The sequence below is a fragment of the Labeo rohita genome, chromosome 13, assembly GCF_022985175.1.
Source record: "Labeo rohita strain BAU-BD-2019 chromosome 13, IGBB_LRoh.1.0, whole genome shotgun sequence".
In the NCBI taxonomy this organism is placed as follows: domain Eukaryota; kingdom Metazoa; phylum Chordata; class Actinopteri; order Cypriniformes; family Cyprinidae; genus Labeo; species Labeo rohita.
The window spans coordinates 27509410-27526772 of NC_066881.1; the positions used below are offsets into that span (position 1 = coordinate 27509410).

At 34.5% G+C, this 17363-nt stretch overlaps 1 protein-coding gene across 1 annotated transcript in view; it reads right to left on the reverse strand.

Moving 5' to 3' along the window:
• Nucleotides 1-17363, reverse strand: part of slc35f3b (solute carrier family 35 member F3b) — an 84308-nt gene that overhangs the window by 43370 nt on the left and 23575 nt on the right. The window lies entirely within an intron of this gene.

The following is a 17363-nucleotide window of genomic DNA, read 5'->3' on the forward strand; positions in this document are numbered from 1 at the left end:
ACGATTTTTGATTGTGGAAAATTAAAATGTCTCCACAATCTGCTTTTGAAGAAATGTACTATATTTTGTGCTACAGCGCACATTCTGTCAGACGCAATTCTGGCGCCTCCGTCTCAGTATACTGTACAACGCGGCACATTCACATCAAATGATAACTCCACTCACGCAGGTGCGTAATTTCCACTGGGGACACACTTTTCAAAATCCCGTTTGTGTCCCACCACTTTTAAATTGCTTTGTTAAACTGATGTCTTTTATTATAGAATGCACGCTCAGCACCGCAGAGAGTTTCGCGCCATCGTTAAAACGAAACCGAAAGTAAAACGCGCGCGCGCATTCAAAAGCAATTTTAAATACCCCACGTTTAGAGAGCGACTCCCCAGTTAACCTTAGCTTCCCGTCACTCATTAACTTAGCTAAAACACCTCACATGGATTTGGACAACCAAATAGAAAAGAGTGCGGCTGCTGCTGAGCCATCTCTTGGTCCTCCACCAGCCAAAAAAAGTGTGTAGAAGTGTAACGCAAAAAAACTGTATTTTTACGCCTATTTTGAATTTTACTCGAATACAAATACAAATACAAATACTTTTCCCCCCTCAACAAATACAAATACAGATACAAATACCGGCTGCTTTGCACACCCCTAATATGTATGTATGTATGTATGTATATATGTATGTATATACACTACCGTTCAAAAGTTTGGGGTCAGTACATTTTTATTGTTTCTTTTTTTAAGAAATTAATACTTTTATTCACCAAGGATGTATTAAGTTAATAATTAAAAGTTTATTAAAAGTTAATAATAAATAATTTACATTGTTATAAAATATTTATATTTTGAATAAACACTGTACTTTTTAAACTTGTTATTCATGAAAGAATCCTGAAAAAAAAAAAATTACAGGTTCCAAAAAATATTTGGCAGCACAACTGTTGATATTATCCAACATTGATCATTCTAATAATAAATCTGCATATTAGAATGATTTCTGAAGGATCATGTGACACTTAAGACTGGAGTAACAGCTGATAAAAATTCAGCTTTTCATCACAGGAATAAATTCTATTTTAAAGTATGTTAAAATAAAAAACATTATTTTATATTGTAAAAACATTTTGCAATATTACTTTTTTTTTTTGTATATTTTTAATCAAATAAATGCAGACTTGATGAGCATAAGAGACTACTTTAAAGACTATTACAAGTCTTACTGACCCCAAACTTTTGAACGGTAGTGTATATGTATATGTGTGTGTGTGTGTACATGATTACTATCAATTATATAATAATAATAAGCAATACATTTCTTTAAAATATTTTTTAACTTCTAATATATCTGTTACAGAAACATAACATATCAACATTACATAACAACAAACACAATTTGTTAAATCGCTTCTGTTATGCCTTTTCAAATATGACCTTTCAAATATGCAGTGTGTCATGTAGCTGTGTGTGCACATAAACTATCTGCAAAGTTGTGAAGCTGACAGTGCACGATACATAAAGTTATTGTCTATCAAAAAAAGAGTCGGCTCACAATCGTCTGAACGAGTCGTCAGGAATTTGAATCTTTTTCTGTTACGGCTGTACGTCACAAAGTAACACATTTGCATAATGTCCGCCCACGTTCTATGTCGCGAACAACTTCCCCTCCCACAAAAACAGTAAAATTTCAATGTGGTTTACGTCATGTCGAGAAGACGCTGTATCCTGAGTACAACGCATACAATGCTCTTAAAAGATGGATCAGTGCCCAGTTTATTTGGACCGGTTTGCTCCTCTGAACCTCTACCTGTAAGTGTGATTAATAACTAATGGTTGTATTTTCTAGCGATCGTTCAAAATGCGTAGTTGTGTGTTATGTTGTGTAATATTATGTTGTGTATGACATGGGGGTGAGTAAACTCTCAGGACATTTTTATTCTGAAAGTGGAGTAATCCTTTAAAACTTGTTGCTCTCATGTAACGTTACTCTGTATCATGCAAAATACGTATTTAGTTGTGTATGTGTTGTGTTCGCTCCGCACAGCTCGTAAGTCTCTGGCTAATCAGCTGACAGCTTTTTCTGTTCTCTTGCTATTGTCTAGAAATGTGTCGATGAATAGTGAATGTTTGTTGTTGTTATTACTTGAAGTTCTGACAAAGAACAGAACAATACGTTGGTGTACAAGCTGCAGTGCTTTATCAATACGTTTCTGCATTGGGTTGACGCATATACTACGGCTGTTTGGGTGTTGTTGTTTACCACCGAGTTGTGGGCTTCACACAGTAACGTTAAACCAATCACAAAAGACCAGGTCATCGGACCAATCACCACAGTTTAGTGTCACGCAAAGGAGTGGTTTGGAAAAATGATTCGTTTTAACAAACCGTTTGGGAGTCGTTGAGCAAATATGGTAAAAATAAATGCATATTATAAGACAATAAAAAGTGTTTTTTGACCTTGCATGCATGTCGTCAACTTGTTGGGGACTCCCAAAACCAAAATATGAACCTTTTATAATACATAATAGGGGACATGGGGAGAAACAAAACTAGCTAAAACAAATGTTTATTTTTTTTATTTTTAAAAATAAAATTTCTTTTATTTTTCACATTTTAATAATAATAATAATAATAATGATAATAATAATAGTTATTATTATTATTATGATATTACATTAATGAAATAAAATTCATAAAATAATACATTTCTTCAAAATACAGCTTTTATTATCAGTTTGAACAATCTTTATCTGTCACAGAAAATAACATTAGTTAACCTTTACATGGGGAAAAAACATAAAACTATCTACCATAAAAAATGTTTTAAAATAGGTTAAAAACAAATACTAAAACAAATATTTATTTAAAAAAATAAATGTATTTTTTAAAAAATGTAGTAATAATAATTATATTATTAGTAATAATATTAGTATTATTATTATTATTATTATATAAATGAAACACATTTCATTAAAATACTGCCTTAAATTTCTATTTAAACAGCTAATTTTAACAGTTTGGCATCTGTCAAAAGAAATAACATCAGGTCAATAAAATCAATTTAATGCAAGTCAGTTTACTCAGTGGCCGTCTTTGGGCAGCTCTATCCAGTCATCCAAGTACAGCTCCTATCTATTTAAGTGGTGAAATACCAAAAAATGTTGAAAATGTTGGTTAATGTTGCATTTAAATAACTTTAGCACAAAATATATAATTTAAACATTCTTAAATAAATTGAGATCTAACATTTCCTTTCGAGTAAAATCCTCATTCATTATAAAACTTGGCAGGCATATACTGCTTTATAGTCTCATTGATTTAGCACATCATCTGAGCTGAGCTTGAAACACTGTTGAGGCACAACAACATGACGCAGAAAATTCCCATCCCATCTTAGAGGACTATGTACCTACAAGAGCAATGGGGAGAGAAAGAGATCAGAAGAGAGTGTGGGACAGTTTTCTTCTTCCTCTGGGAAATCACCTGAATTATTCACCTTCCAGAACCTTAAAAGAAGATTTAATCCGGCCCTTAACTGGGGCGAGAGACTCCTCCAAGAGCTAACCTTCCTATTCACCTTTCTGCTGTCTCTCTCCTATTTCATTTACTGGATTCCTGACCATTTTCCACTGCTGTTTTCCTCACAGCTAGGCATGTGTTTAAAGTTGAATGACTGCACATAAATTAAAATGAACATGGACTATCATGACTGAAACCAGAACAGGATCTCTGGAGTGGAATATATACCTATGATCTATCGTGAGTCACGTAAAGGTCACGGACCGCTTTGGCCTCCACATGAAAAAATACTGCAGACAGCGTCATGGAAGGGTGATTTTATGAGGCACTCCAATTTTGACATTCTGCAATACATCATGTTTTTTTTTTCCTGAATGTCATGATATGGTCTTGACATTGGGTCAGAGTTCAGTACATTAGAGAAGACATAAAGGTGAAGTGGGTAATTTCTGCACTGACTTTCAGTCCTCCATCTGCCATTGGAAAAAAACAGACAGTCCAACCCAAACTCACACCAAAGTTTGAGCCAATATTGTTCTCTGACCCAGTCAGATCCATCAAATAAAAGACACTGTTTAAAGGAACACTCCACTTTTTGAAAATAGGCTCATTTTCCAACTCCCCTAGAGTTAAACAGTTGAGTTTTACTGTTTTCGAATCCATTCAGTAGCTTAGCATAGATCATTGAATCTGATTAGACTGATAGCATCTCGCTCAAAAATTACCATATAATGATGATATTTGTCCAATTTAAAACTTGACTCTTCTGTAGCTACATCGTGTAGACTGATGGAAAATGAAAAGTTACGATTTTCTAGGCTGATATGGCTAGGAACTATACTCTCATTCCGGCCTAATAATCAAGAAACTTTGCTGCCGTACCATGGGTGCAGCAGGCGCAATGATATTACGCAGCACCCGAAAGTGACCAGCACTAAGTTTGCGTATAGATGCAGAGTTGCAGCCGGCAGAGTTGACAGCTGCATAATATCATTACACCTGCTGCACCCATGGTAGGGCAGCAAAGTTCCTTGATTATTACGCAGAAATGAGAGTATAGTTACTAGCCATATCAACCTAGAAAATCATAACATTTCATTTTTCGTCCGTCTTTGTACACAACGTAACTACAGAAGAGTCAAGTTTTAAATAGGAAAAATATTGAAACTCTTTGATCATTTTTGAGCCAGATGCTAACGGTCTAATCTGATTCAATGATCTGAGCCAGACCCGGCGATCGGCTGAATGGATTCGAAATATGTTAAACTCAACTGTTTAACTCTAGGGGAGTTGGAAAATGAGCCTATTTTCAAAAAAAGTGGAGTGTTCCTTTAATGCCACTTTTATGCAGAAATTATACACTTTACTTTTAAGATGGTCAAGCTGGTTTTTGAAACGCATCAGCTGGTTTTGCTTGGCCAAAAGATTTCAAAAGTCCAGCTAATCAACCATCTGAACCAGTTTGTACCAGCTAATGTCCATATCTTCAAGAAGCTAGAAGCCATGTAAAGTAACTGCCTTTTAGCTATGTTTTAATTAACATCCTAAAGCTAACATCTTTATATTAAACCTTAGGTTGATGAGTGTGAGGTTAGATGAAGGTTGATTGTCATATATAATGACAGCATCAGTATTTCACCCTTCCTTCTAGATTCTTGTGCAGATTCATCACTGCATTTATTTGCATATGCACATATGATACATGCACATGTGATATTGTACTATTTATATACTAATATATACCATATATCTACATATATAATAGGTGCAAAAATAAACCAGTCAGAAATGTTTGCCATGTATGCATCATTTCCAACAACTATTGCAAATTTACTTCTAAAAAAACCTGAACATTCAATATTTCCAGATATTAATGCAAATTTTATAACTTATTTTATAATTTATATATATATATATATATATATATATATATATATATATATATATATATATATATATAAAATACATTGGGTAAAAAAAAAAAAAAGTATTTGTACATTTTTAAATTCCTGACCGGATAAATGCATTTTTTTTTTTTAAGATTTCTGATCATAAATGTGTTGCCAGTGTGTGTACAAAACCACATTATAATAATATGATAATCCAGAATCCGTAAAATGTGACATCACATTTTACAAGCCCCGCCCACAACTATGGCCCACACACAAACCGTTATGTTTATCTTCACACTACAGCATTTTAAAGCAGCATCCAAGTAAGAAATGTCTTCTAATTAAAGCTATAGAAGTTATTCAGTCCAGAGCAGTGAGTGATTTTCTGTTTTAATTCTATTGTTTGGGTCATATTAACCGCATAGACCACAGTATAGGTACTGTATATTACGCTGCTATTACTAATACACATATCTAATATAAACATGTGATTCCTTTCCCAGCTGTTTTCCTTTCACAGACATAACCGACTGTTTTTGTAACTTATTAGTGTTTATAATATAACCTTGTGTGTATTTGACAGTTAAAGCGCAATAAGACTTGAGGTTTAGTACTCACATGCCGTGTGACAGCCACTTTCTGTGTGCATGCTTCAGATGTGTGCGCTCAGAAAATCATATATCCGAAGTTTAAACTAATGTGGCTTTAAAATGCAAGATTTCAGCACGATAGACATGATAATCAAAACCAAACAGATGTTTTTGGCAGAGTATCTGAGGAACGAGCTGTAAAGGCACAGCTCTATTCTGGAAAAGGGGCGGGGAGCAGCAGCTCGTATGCATTTAAAGAGACATGCACGAAAACGTGAAAAAATGTGTTTCTGCTTCCACTCAAAATAGGCATTTTCATATGTGGGGTATTTTGAGAAGAAACATCACAGACACATTCTGGGGACACCTGAGACTTATATTACATATTGAAACAATAGCATTACTGTTGCTAGTCAGTTGCAAGTGGTAAAAATCAAGAAACTTTAAAAAGAAAACAATGTAAATTAGTACATATATACATAGATATACGTTTTATAAAAACATTCTTTCTTTGACAGTAATTTGCGAACTGCGTGGGAATTGTGTGTGTGTGTGCGATAGTGTGAAGTGGATTTGCTTGCTGGGAAGCACACAGCAGAAACTACCATTATTTGAGTGGGTGGAGGGAAGCCTCGCTTGGTCACGACAGCTAATCTATTATTTACTACACAGAAAAGAAAAGAACGAACTCGATTCATGAACATGCATGTGCAGGTTATAGGGGTTCATTCTCATGCATCCAGATGTCTTTAAACCAATACTTTTAACATCTAGTCTTTATTGAAAATTCACTAAAGCCTAACTAATGAATCCAGTGAAGAAGCGAGAGAGGGGGAAGAGTGCAGAGCAGAGAGAGTCATATAGATGAGTATGCAAAACATCAAACATACAGCATCAACCTCCTACACTTCAGTACCCACAGAACCCCTCCTAAACTCAAAAGTGTGGGCATATATCTGCATCCCTATCATCTCACTGCTGCGTTTGGTGATGGTTGGCGGAGGCTTTTCTTATCCACATACTGTCAAAGGAATAGTTCACAAAAAAAATTAACTTAAATTCTCTCGCTGTTGCTCAAACATTTATGGTATTTAAATGCTTTCATCAATGTGACCTTTGCAATTGTACTAGCAGTCAATTGCATTTCTTAACTTGAAAATTATTTGTCTCACCAAATGTCAAAATGGGAGTGTAGTGCAAAACATTACGTTTTGAAAATGCCAATGAGAAAAGACTTTTGTCTGGACAAGATAAGCTCACTTCAGAATGAAAGTAAAAAGCTGACACAACACAGTCAAAACAAGACTTTCATATCAATCTCAATGGAGATCTGAATCTAGTACAGCAACAATATTTCTTTAAGCAAACAGGTAGTCCTATTAAACATAAAAAATCTCCCTGAAGCCGACAGTGACGATCACAGAGAATCAAAATCAGTAGATACATACAGCAGCTAATATATGGAAATATCTGTGGTGCTGCTTGGACTCCATGTTCTCCCAGATCTAACATGATACAGAAGTTGTCACTGATCTGTGTTATAATTATCCCATCAGGACAGGTCAAAGATGAAACACACTCCAGAACAGGAAGTTATTTTGTCCTACTCACATTTTCCAGAATGGATGGAAACAGGTGACTAAAATAAAACAATAGAGTAACAAAACTCCATTAATCTGCTTGATGATGCATGCTTTACCAAAGGTCTTTAGTAAATATTCATATTCAAATATTCATGTCACGCTCTGCAACATGTCAACAGGAAGTTGAATGAAACAGTTCAGTGAGCAAGTCCAATAACTCTCACTCATAATAATAACAACAACACCAGACCAAATATATCTGTAAGACAATGAGAAATACGAACACTACTGAGCTCAATTAAGTCAATATAGCTGTAATATACTTGTTAACAAATGTTAGCACTCCTTTTTCATCTTAATGGAAATTGTTTATATATTTACAGTATATAAGAACTATACAAAAAAAAAAAAAAAAAAAAAAATTAAATTCTATATTTTTTTCAGATGTTTTCATTAATACAATGATATCAAAAATGCCAATTATTTAATAATTATTTAATTATTCTGAATAATTATTTCCTTGGTAAAACCTAGTTACATGGCTTTGATAACTAGCTTAAAGGGACAATTCACTCAGAAATAAATGTTTTTCATCATTTAGTCACCCTTAACCTATAAGAGTTTTGTTCTTCTGCTGAACACAAAGGAAGATATGAAACGTTTATTTGCAAACACAGATAACAGATACATTTTTAACATTTTTCAAAAATCATGTTTTTTTCATTGTGCATTCCAGTTAATGTCAGTCAAACTGCAGTTGGGTAATTTTGATTAAGTAAAAATACAGTTAACACAATAAAACAAAATAAAAACATAACATTAAAAAAACATCATATAAAAAAAAAAACTCTTCATATTTTGAAGAATGTTGGTAACCAAACAGTTGCTGGTAGCCACTGACTTCCATAGTATGGAAAAACATATATGGAAGTCAATGGCTGCAGCAACTGTTTGGTTACCAACATTCTTCAAAACAGAAAAAAAATAGAACAAAACTCAGACTGGTTTGGAACAACATGAGGGTGAGTAAATGACAGAATATTCATTTTTGTAAGATCTGTTCAGAAATATGAGACTTGAGTTGATATGGCCTGTAAATTGTAATGTATTTTACCATTTACAATTGGTTTTACATCTTTTCTTCAAACACCACACTACTAGACACAGTTTTAAGCAATATCCGACAGGCTACTCTGCGAAAGTGTCTGTTTTTATTGCATAAATACTACTGAAGGAGATGAATCATAATCGTACTGTCTCCATTACTGCTGTCATGCTTAGTCAAAGAACTAGAGCTCTAAAAGTGAGAGCATAATCTATTACACCCCCATATGGATTAATACAGAATGTAGCATTGTTCTTTTTGAGTGAAACAATACAATTATCGTCTGGCATTTGTAAGGAATGAAATAGGTACTGTATCTTTTTTGTTAGTCGTTCTTGGTGTAACATTTTTCTTTTGTTCCTTTGTATACCAATATTCTCTCCTTATGTGGTTTCAACATTATGTAACAATGCACAGCAGACACAGGCAGGTTAAGACTGTAAACACAAGGGGGACATCTGGTGGGTGTATCTATAGCTATGACATGACAAGTGATTCTGTACTAAAACAAAAGATAGATGCTAGTTCAAATCAGTGAGTGAGTTGCTTGAAACCGTCAAGAATATGTGTAGGTTATATTTCAGGTCACAAGAAAACAATATGAAAGCATACAAATTCTTATTTAAAGGAGTAATTCAACTTAAAATGACAATATGCTTAAAATGTACTGATGTGATTCACCAATGAATTCTCCACAGTAAATGGGTGCTGTCAAAATGAGAGTCCAACAAGCTGAAAATTAAAAAATATCCTCACATTTATCCACACAACTCCAGATTTGGGGAAATTTAGCATTACATCACTTGCTCACCAATGGATCCTCTGCAGTGAATGGGTGCCGTCAGAACGAGAGTCCAAACAGCTGATAAAAACATCATAGTAGTACAAAAGTAATCCACACAATTCCTGTCCAACAGCTTGTGAAGTGATTTCTAAGAAATAAATACATCATTAAGACATTTTAACTTCTAACCATTGCTTCTGGGTAAAAAACAAATCCTCTATCCTCTAATCAGAAAAAAAAAACTTTTCACAGATCAAGCACTGTTTATAAGAGAAAACAGTCTAAAACAGTTTTAAACAAATATGTTGGTGGAACATATAGGGACATGGCCTTTAGGGGACAATAGGGGATGGACTTTTTCACTGGAAAAAGGAATGTCATGAACAGAGGACACAAGTTTTTGGACTGTAGGTGTGGATGACTTGTAGATTTTTGTGATGTTGTTAACAGCTTTTTGGATTCTCATTCTGATGGCACCCATTTACTGCATTGGTGAGCAAGTGATGTAATGCTAAATTTATCCAAATCTCTTCTGATGGAGAAACAAACCCATCTACATCTTTAATGGCCTAAGGGTGAGTAAATATTTAGCAAATTTTCATTTTTGACAATTTTGATTAACTATTCCTTTAAAGTCAATTTAAGACACTGTTATCAAACCCATTTTATTTCCCTAATCTGATGTATTTTAGCATAAAAGCATAAGGTACATGTACATTGAAATTTATTCAGTGTTCATGAATTCATTCAGAACATTCAGTACCATATTATATATCAAAACACCACAGTCTTACCAACTTATACCATTGCTAAATCATGGTAGCACCAAAAACTATTGTTATCAGTTTTCTCCCATTATTTTCCATCAGCAAATATTTCAACCCAAACACACAAATGCACAAATGCAAACAACACACACAAAGAAGCACCACTAGATTTCATCTTGACTGATAGAGCAGTAGGGGGCGCTGTGGACTCACTGTGTTGAGTCTCCAGAACAATGACTGTAAAGGCAGAAACAAAGAACTAAGAGATTAAATAAACAGAAAAAAACTGATGTCTCTGATTTAACCGGACAGAGGAGTCTCACTGTACTCTGATGGAGTAGTGCAGCTTCTGAGAAACATATAGAGTATAGAAAGATATAAGAGAAAGTGAGACAGAGAGAAAGAGAAAGAAAGATCTGGATATTTATAACGGGGTCTCCTGGGAGAGAAGCTGTGTATGTATGCTGTCTCCTTTATACTGTCATGTAGTTTTCACACACATCACACACAATTTTCACATGCAAAACAAGAAGGAAAAAAGAAAAACAGAGTACCAAAAATGAAATCGGCACAAAAAGAGAGCGGGAAAACTTTTGGGAGTGGCTCTTGTATTCTGTATTTTGAGTAGATGCTAACAATACAGACGATTTGAGTCATTTATACACAAATGTCACTTCCAAAACAATGCAATTTGACTAAAAAATAAAATAAAATAAAATAATTACATGAAATTAGATTAAATACCTGCCAATCTCGGTTAATCGGACGATATTGGAAACAATCTTTTAGCTTTTTTACACTCTGCTTGACAGAATAGCTGTTACTGCTTAGCTTTTAATTGTAAAATCAGCTGAAACAGAACTATAATAGCACCAAACATTTATTTATATCCAGTGTTGGGCATGTTACTTTAAAAAAGTGTGTGTGTGTGTAAAGCTTAATGGAAAAGATTTTTAAATATCTAAAAAGTACATTTAGCATCAGTCAGTCAAGCATTATAATATGATATTATGATACTTTAACATTAAATTTTAGTAATTAGAACTTCAGTAATTACAATAACCTATGAATGCATATTTGTCATATTTATATTTATTAGTCTGCTAATAACAATATAAAACACACCAAGGATTAATGAGCTGCTGGGACTGCTGCTACGGTTCGTCAAATACAGGTACGCTAATGAACTGAAAAATAAAATTATAATAATGTTTTATGAAATTATAGTAATGCCGCATTTTATTGTCAGTAACGGTAAAGGCGTTGTAACGGGGGAAACAGTAGTTTGTTTGATTACTCGTTGCTGAAAAAAATAACGCCATTAGTAACACCGTTTATTTATAATGCCCTTATTCCCATCACTGTCTATATCCAGTCTTTCCTAAAATGATTTTTCTTTGTCATCTCTTATTTCACTCTCTCATACACAATTCACAGTATAATTAGAGAAGTCCTCCGTACATCTCCGTCTATTTCTTTTCTTGTTCCTAGGGATGCTCTCTCTCTCTCCTTCCTGATAAATCTTGCAGCTGTGTGGCTGTTGGGTAGAGAGCAGTTGGCTCTTCAGTGGGATTCAATGTTCGCTTGCATATCTTAGTCTGACACACGTTCTGCTATTAGCAGCTATCTGCGTCCTGCTGCTGCAGCGGTTTTCCACCGGGACACACTATTACCACACACAGTGGGAGAAGCACTGGGTGTAATCAATCAACCGGACCAGTTTACACCCCTCGGATGTCAATTCGCAGGAACAAACACAGGGGTCTCAAGATGTTTTTTAAAACTAATTTTAACTTGCAACATCATGCTTAACCCCTCAAAAGATGTTCAAAAGACAGCACAAGACACAACGGCCAAAGACTGTAAATGTTAATGGTTGTGGTGGCATTAATTTAAAATTAATTTGAACTATACATTTAAATTATGCAAACCAGTGTTGCTAATCTATATCATTATAATTACATAAACCATACATGCATACTATATGAACTCTGGATTCTGTTGTAATGGTTTAATTAAAAAAAAAAAGTCGAATCAATCAAACTTATAAAAGTTTAACAATTAAATAACATATTATTTATTGTAAAATGTTTCAGAATTCTGTATTTTATTATTTAACACAATTTTATTATTAAAAATGGTGGTAATCAAATTAATGCATAAAACTTTTACACTTTAATATTTTATAATGTAATCAAAAGAAATGTGAACAATTCCCTTTATTTTTGGCATATAGTGTTGCACAACAAAGGTTTTCTGTTCAATTAAAGCATAGATGAAACACTGTGTGATATTCCCTAAAAAATAATTATTTGTTATTATTACTTTGAGAAGTACACTCTTCTGTACTATAGTAAAAACTATATTCAAAACTTTTATTTTGGTGGTTTGTAGTGAAGACCTTTGAGTTTCTGTGTATATGACAGTATATGGTACCCAACCAAAAACAAAACATAATTCTTCTGATAGAATATCCCAACATCCTTTCATCTTATGTTTTTGTAGCTTCCATTATACAAGATGTGAATAAATTATAAATCTTCTTTAGTCACTTTTAACTAAATCCAATAACTCATGTCCAATAACTGATTACTGACATCATTTGGACATGAAAGCGTGGTCATTTTGATGGAGTGACATTAGCCAGAGGGCTGTTTTCTGGGCCAGTGCTGATGCGTGTAATCTGCTGCTGGCAGTTTAGAGCCAGTCCATATAGGATGAAATCATACGTGACCAGAAACTGAACTAAAACTGACTAAAATGGTAACAATGGCGAATCAAAGTCCTGATCTAAAATTCCATTTCCTTTCCTTTGTGTCATTCTAATACATTAGTGGCACTCTGTCACAAAGGAGAATAAAATGTAGTTTTCTTGTCATGGCTGCACTGGGCACAGAAGGCACTGAGGAAACTCAGGAAAAGGAAATGAGGAAATTAATGCAATGATGCAGACACATCAGATAAAGAGAGAAAATAAATAATATAAGAAGGAACGGAAGTCCTCAGAATTCAGTTTGACAGTGTTGTAGTGATGCGTAGGAGGTTTGCATTTAAACTGAGGTTGGTTAGGTCCAACAGAACAGATACAGAACTTGTTCCATTTAGTGTGGTTAAAAATTAAAGCAAGGAAAAACTTGAGTCTAGTGAAGGCTGCTTATGTAACTCCAGTGAACTCAAACACAACAAATGTAAGTAAATACAATGATATTCAGGTATGAACTTTCAATGTTTAGTTGTAATTTGTCTTTTACTGAAAATTAGCTCAAAAATAGTGGATTGAAACAACCTAGTGATGGGAGGTTTGAACAAAAATTTTAGGATTCAGGCGGTTTCAAGGTCCCTAATGCACCTATAGACCTTTTTCCCGAGTAAACAATGAGTGCTGCTATTACGAATTCTAACTTCCGATTGGATGCTCTTCTGTTCCGGTCTCCATAGGAACCCATTCAAATAATGCACATCTGTTTTAATGTAGATAACGTCGGTAGCTTTGTATCATCTACACGCTCATTAAACTTTGAGGAGCGAGGCACTGACAAATGACGGTCATTGCGACATTGCAAAATGATGGCGCTATGGAGTCATGTGCTTTTTAAAAACATTTTATTATGTTTAACATTAGATTATCAACTTGGAACATATGCTAATTTGACTAGAAACACTGGACACCAGAAATGCAAAGCATTCTTAAGGTTAAAAGTCAGGCTGACTTCTGCATTCAGGAAAAATGTCTATATGAATAAGAATGCATGAACCTTGCAGAACCACTGTATTTTAATAATGATCCAAACAAACATGCTACATATAGCATGAGCAGTTTTTGATGTAAATTAAATTTAAAGTAAAAACAGAATGGTCTGACTTTAGCTTTGTGAAATTAATACTACCTAAAACATATCTGAACAAAGCAAAAACAGCAGACGGGGCTTATGGAACTGGAACAGGTGGCGCTTATGGAACAGCAGCGATACAGCGTTTCCTTGGTCACTGCTGTAAACAAAGCAATGCTGAGTTTTTAAAATACTACATTTAAAGTCCCCATGAAATCAAAATGGAAGTTTTTTTGTTTTTTAGTATGAATATGAGGTTATCTGTAAGCTTGTGTGCTTCAAAACAATGACAAAATTTGCATTTAGAAGATATAAGCTATAGATATATGAGATATAGCTATATATAAGATAAAATTTGCATTTAGAAGATTTAAGATATAGTATTTTCTGTACGGCGAATGGAATGTACTCCACTATATAGAAGACAGGGAATGATTCAGACAGTGCAAATATGCTTTCTATTGGTCTGGTTTCGTGCTGTTTCACTGCCGCAGCAGGCAAACAATTTGCTCTGGGCCAGAGAGACGATAGCACGGAGCAGATCATATGTGCAAGTCTTTACAGACCACAAAATGTATCAGACCCATTTGAATTTTACACAAAATATCGCTATGGATAAGATTAGAAGTAGAAACGGTTAGACAAACAGCGCTGGCGAGTAAAAGGGGTAATCTGTTAGACTGTGGCTGTCAAAAGCTGTCAAATGCGCTTTACCAAGCTCAGCGGCTCTGGCCCAAGCTGTGATATAAACGAAACGCTATTGGCTATTTAAAAAAAGGGGCGGGACTTGATATGTCCTGCCCTGTCTTCCTGTTTCAGTAGAAATTACATCAACACATAATGCCGAATAATGCCACGTGTTTCAAACGCTTCACTGGTCCTTTAATATGCATTATACTGACGTAAGATGAAAGGAAAATACTATCTAAACTTTTCGAACGATAATCCATTCCCCTCAGAGATACATTCATATAAACCCCCACACCCAATTCAGACCCAAATGACCGTTTACAGTTGGTTTATTTGCCCAGTTAAAGAACAAGGCTACGTTTACACTAATGCTTTTTCTTTTTAAAACGCATAACTCTTCAGTTTCAATGGACCAAAACAGAAACTTTTGAAAACGATGGCATGGCTGTCCATATCATGCTTATTATGAATGGTCATGTGACATGCGTATTTGGTTGTTTATTTTTTTCATTTTTAAATGCTGTTTTTAAAGCGAAAACGCACTAGTGTATGCAGGGCTTTAGGTACTTTGCCGTTTTTTTTTTTTTTTTTATTTATAGTGTATGTAATTCAAACCGACTTAACGTGTGAACCGGTATAATACCCAGCATTAAAACAACCTGATCTTATGATAAGTATTTTTTTTTTGGTGATTTTCATTTGTATGAATTGGTATGATCTCATTTGTACAAAAATGTGCACTTTTTAAACCACATCTCTGATCACATCTCAGTGCTCAGTTTTATCCACTGGAGTGGCATGGATTACTTGTGCATTACTGTTATGTTTTTATCAGTTTGGACTCTTATTCCGACGGCACCCATTCACTGCAGAGGATCTATTTATGAGCAAGTGATGCAATGCTAAATTGCATCATTTTTATATGTTTTGATGAAGAAACAAACTCATCTACAGCTTGGAGAGCCTGAGGGGAAGTACATTTTAAATTCTGATTTTGATTTCTGGGTAAATTACTCCTTTAGAACAGAATAAAAATGCTAATGATAAAATGTATTATTATTATTATTGTAAGGGAGAATGTAATCATCTCCAGCACAGATCTCAGCATCGTCGAGATGTCATATCTCATTTACTTGTGTTCTAAAAGTTTATTGCTCATCAGCTTTACAAATATTAGCTGGGGAGAGAAGGTTTTTTTTTTTCCCCCGCTAGTGTTTTACATTACACTACATACATGAGCATCTTGCCCATCCCTTCCTGCTTTGATCTCCCTCTGTGCTCTGATTGTATTTTGTCGTTCAGACTGAGCGCTTTCAACAATGATCAAGCAGGGTTCTAATCACGCGTCTAAGGCTGTGTATCCTCCATCGCTGCAGCTGGTGCTTTTGGCCCGCTTTCAGAAGAACCGGAGCAGGTGTGCCCGTACTCTCACTTGGAAAGCCGAAGAGGAGAAAATCAGAAAGATGCTACAATCGATCATCTTGTGCTGAATAACAAGCTATAATGGCAAGATCAATCCGACTCTGAAACTAGACTAAAGCTTGGCTTCAGTAGCTAGATTTCACACTGAACATCAATAGCGAACCAACGCAGCAAAATGACTTGCTTGCTGTACAAAAATTAACAAATTGCCATTAAAATTAAATATTAAAATTGATCAGGGCAATGTTTTAAATGCATAAACAGCAGCACAGCGATATATTAGTCTAACACATGAAACAAACTCTATGGTCTCTATAACTCTATATTGTATTAGTATTTGCCAGATAATTATGCACATGAACTGGTTATTCTAACTATGCACAAATTGCACTTTATTATTTAAATATAGCATTTCCTGTCAGACCCAGAACCCATGTTTCAGTTGCAACCCACCATTTGAGAAATGCAGACTAGTCTGAGTACAGTGGCATGCAAAAGTTTGGGAACTCCTTGCAGAATCTGTGAAAATGTGAATAATTTTACCAAAATAAGAAAGAGAGAGATTATACAAAATGCATGTTTTTTTTTTATTTAGTATTGTCCTGAGTAAGATATTTTACATAAAATATGTTTACATATAGTCCACAAGACAAAAAATAGCTGAAATTATTTAAATTATTTACCTGGATGATCTACAACTGTTGTTTTGTTTTGTGATGGTTGTTCATGAGTCCCTTGTTTGTTCTAAACAGTTAAACTAAGCACTGTTCTTCAGAAAACTCCTCCAGGTCCTGCAGATTCTTCAGTTTTCCAGCACCTTTTGCATATTTGACCGTTTTCCAGCGGGGGTGAAAACCGTTTGAATTTGAAGATCAAGGTAAATTGTACTTAATTTGTCTTCCGAGAAAGTATCAAAATAAGAAAAATTTGGACATTTTCATCCTGTTCAAAAGTTTTCACCCCCCAGCTCTTAATGCATTGTGTTTCCTTCTGGAGCATCAGTGAATATTTGAACATTTTTTTAATAATTCTGTTTGAGTCCCTCAGTTGTCCTCAGTGTGAAAAGATGGATCTCAAAATCATGCAGTCACTGCTGGAAGCATCTTTTATTCAAAATGTCTTACTCAGGACAGTACTAAAAAATAACATGCATTTTGCATGATCTCTCTTATTTTGTTAAAATTGTC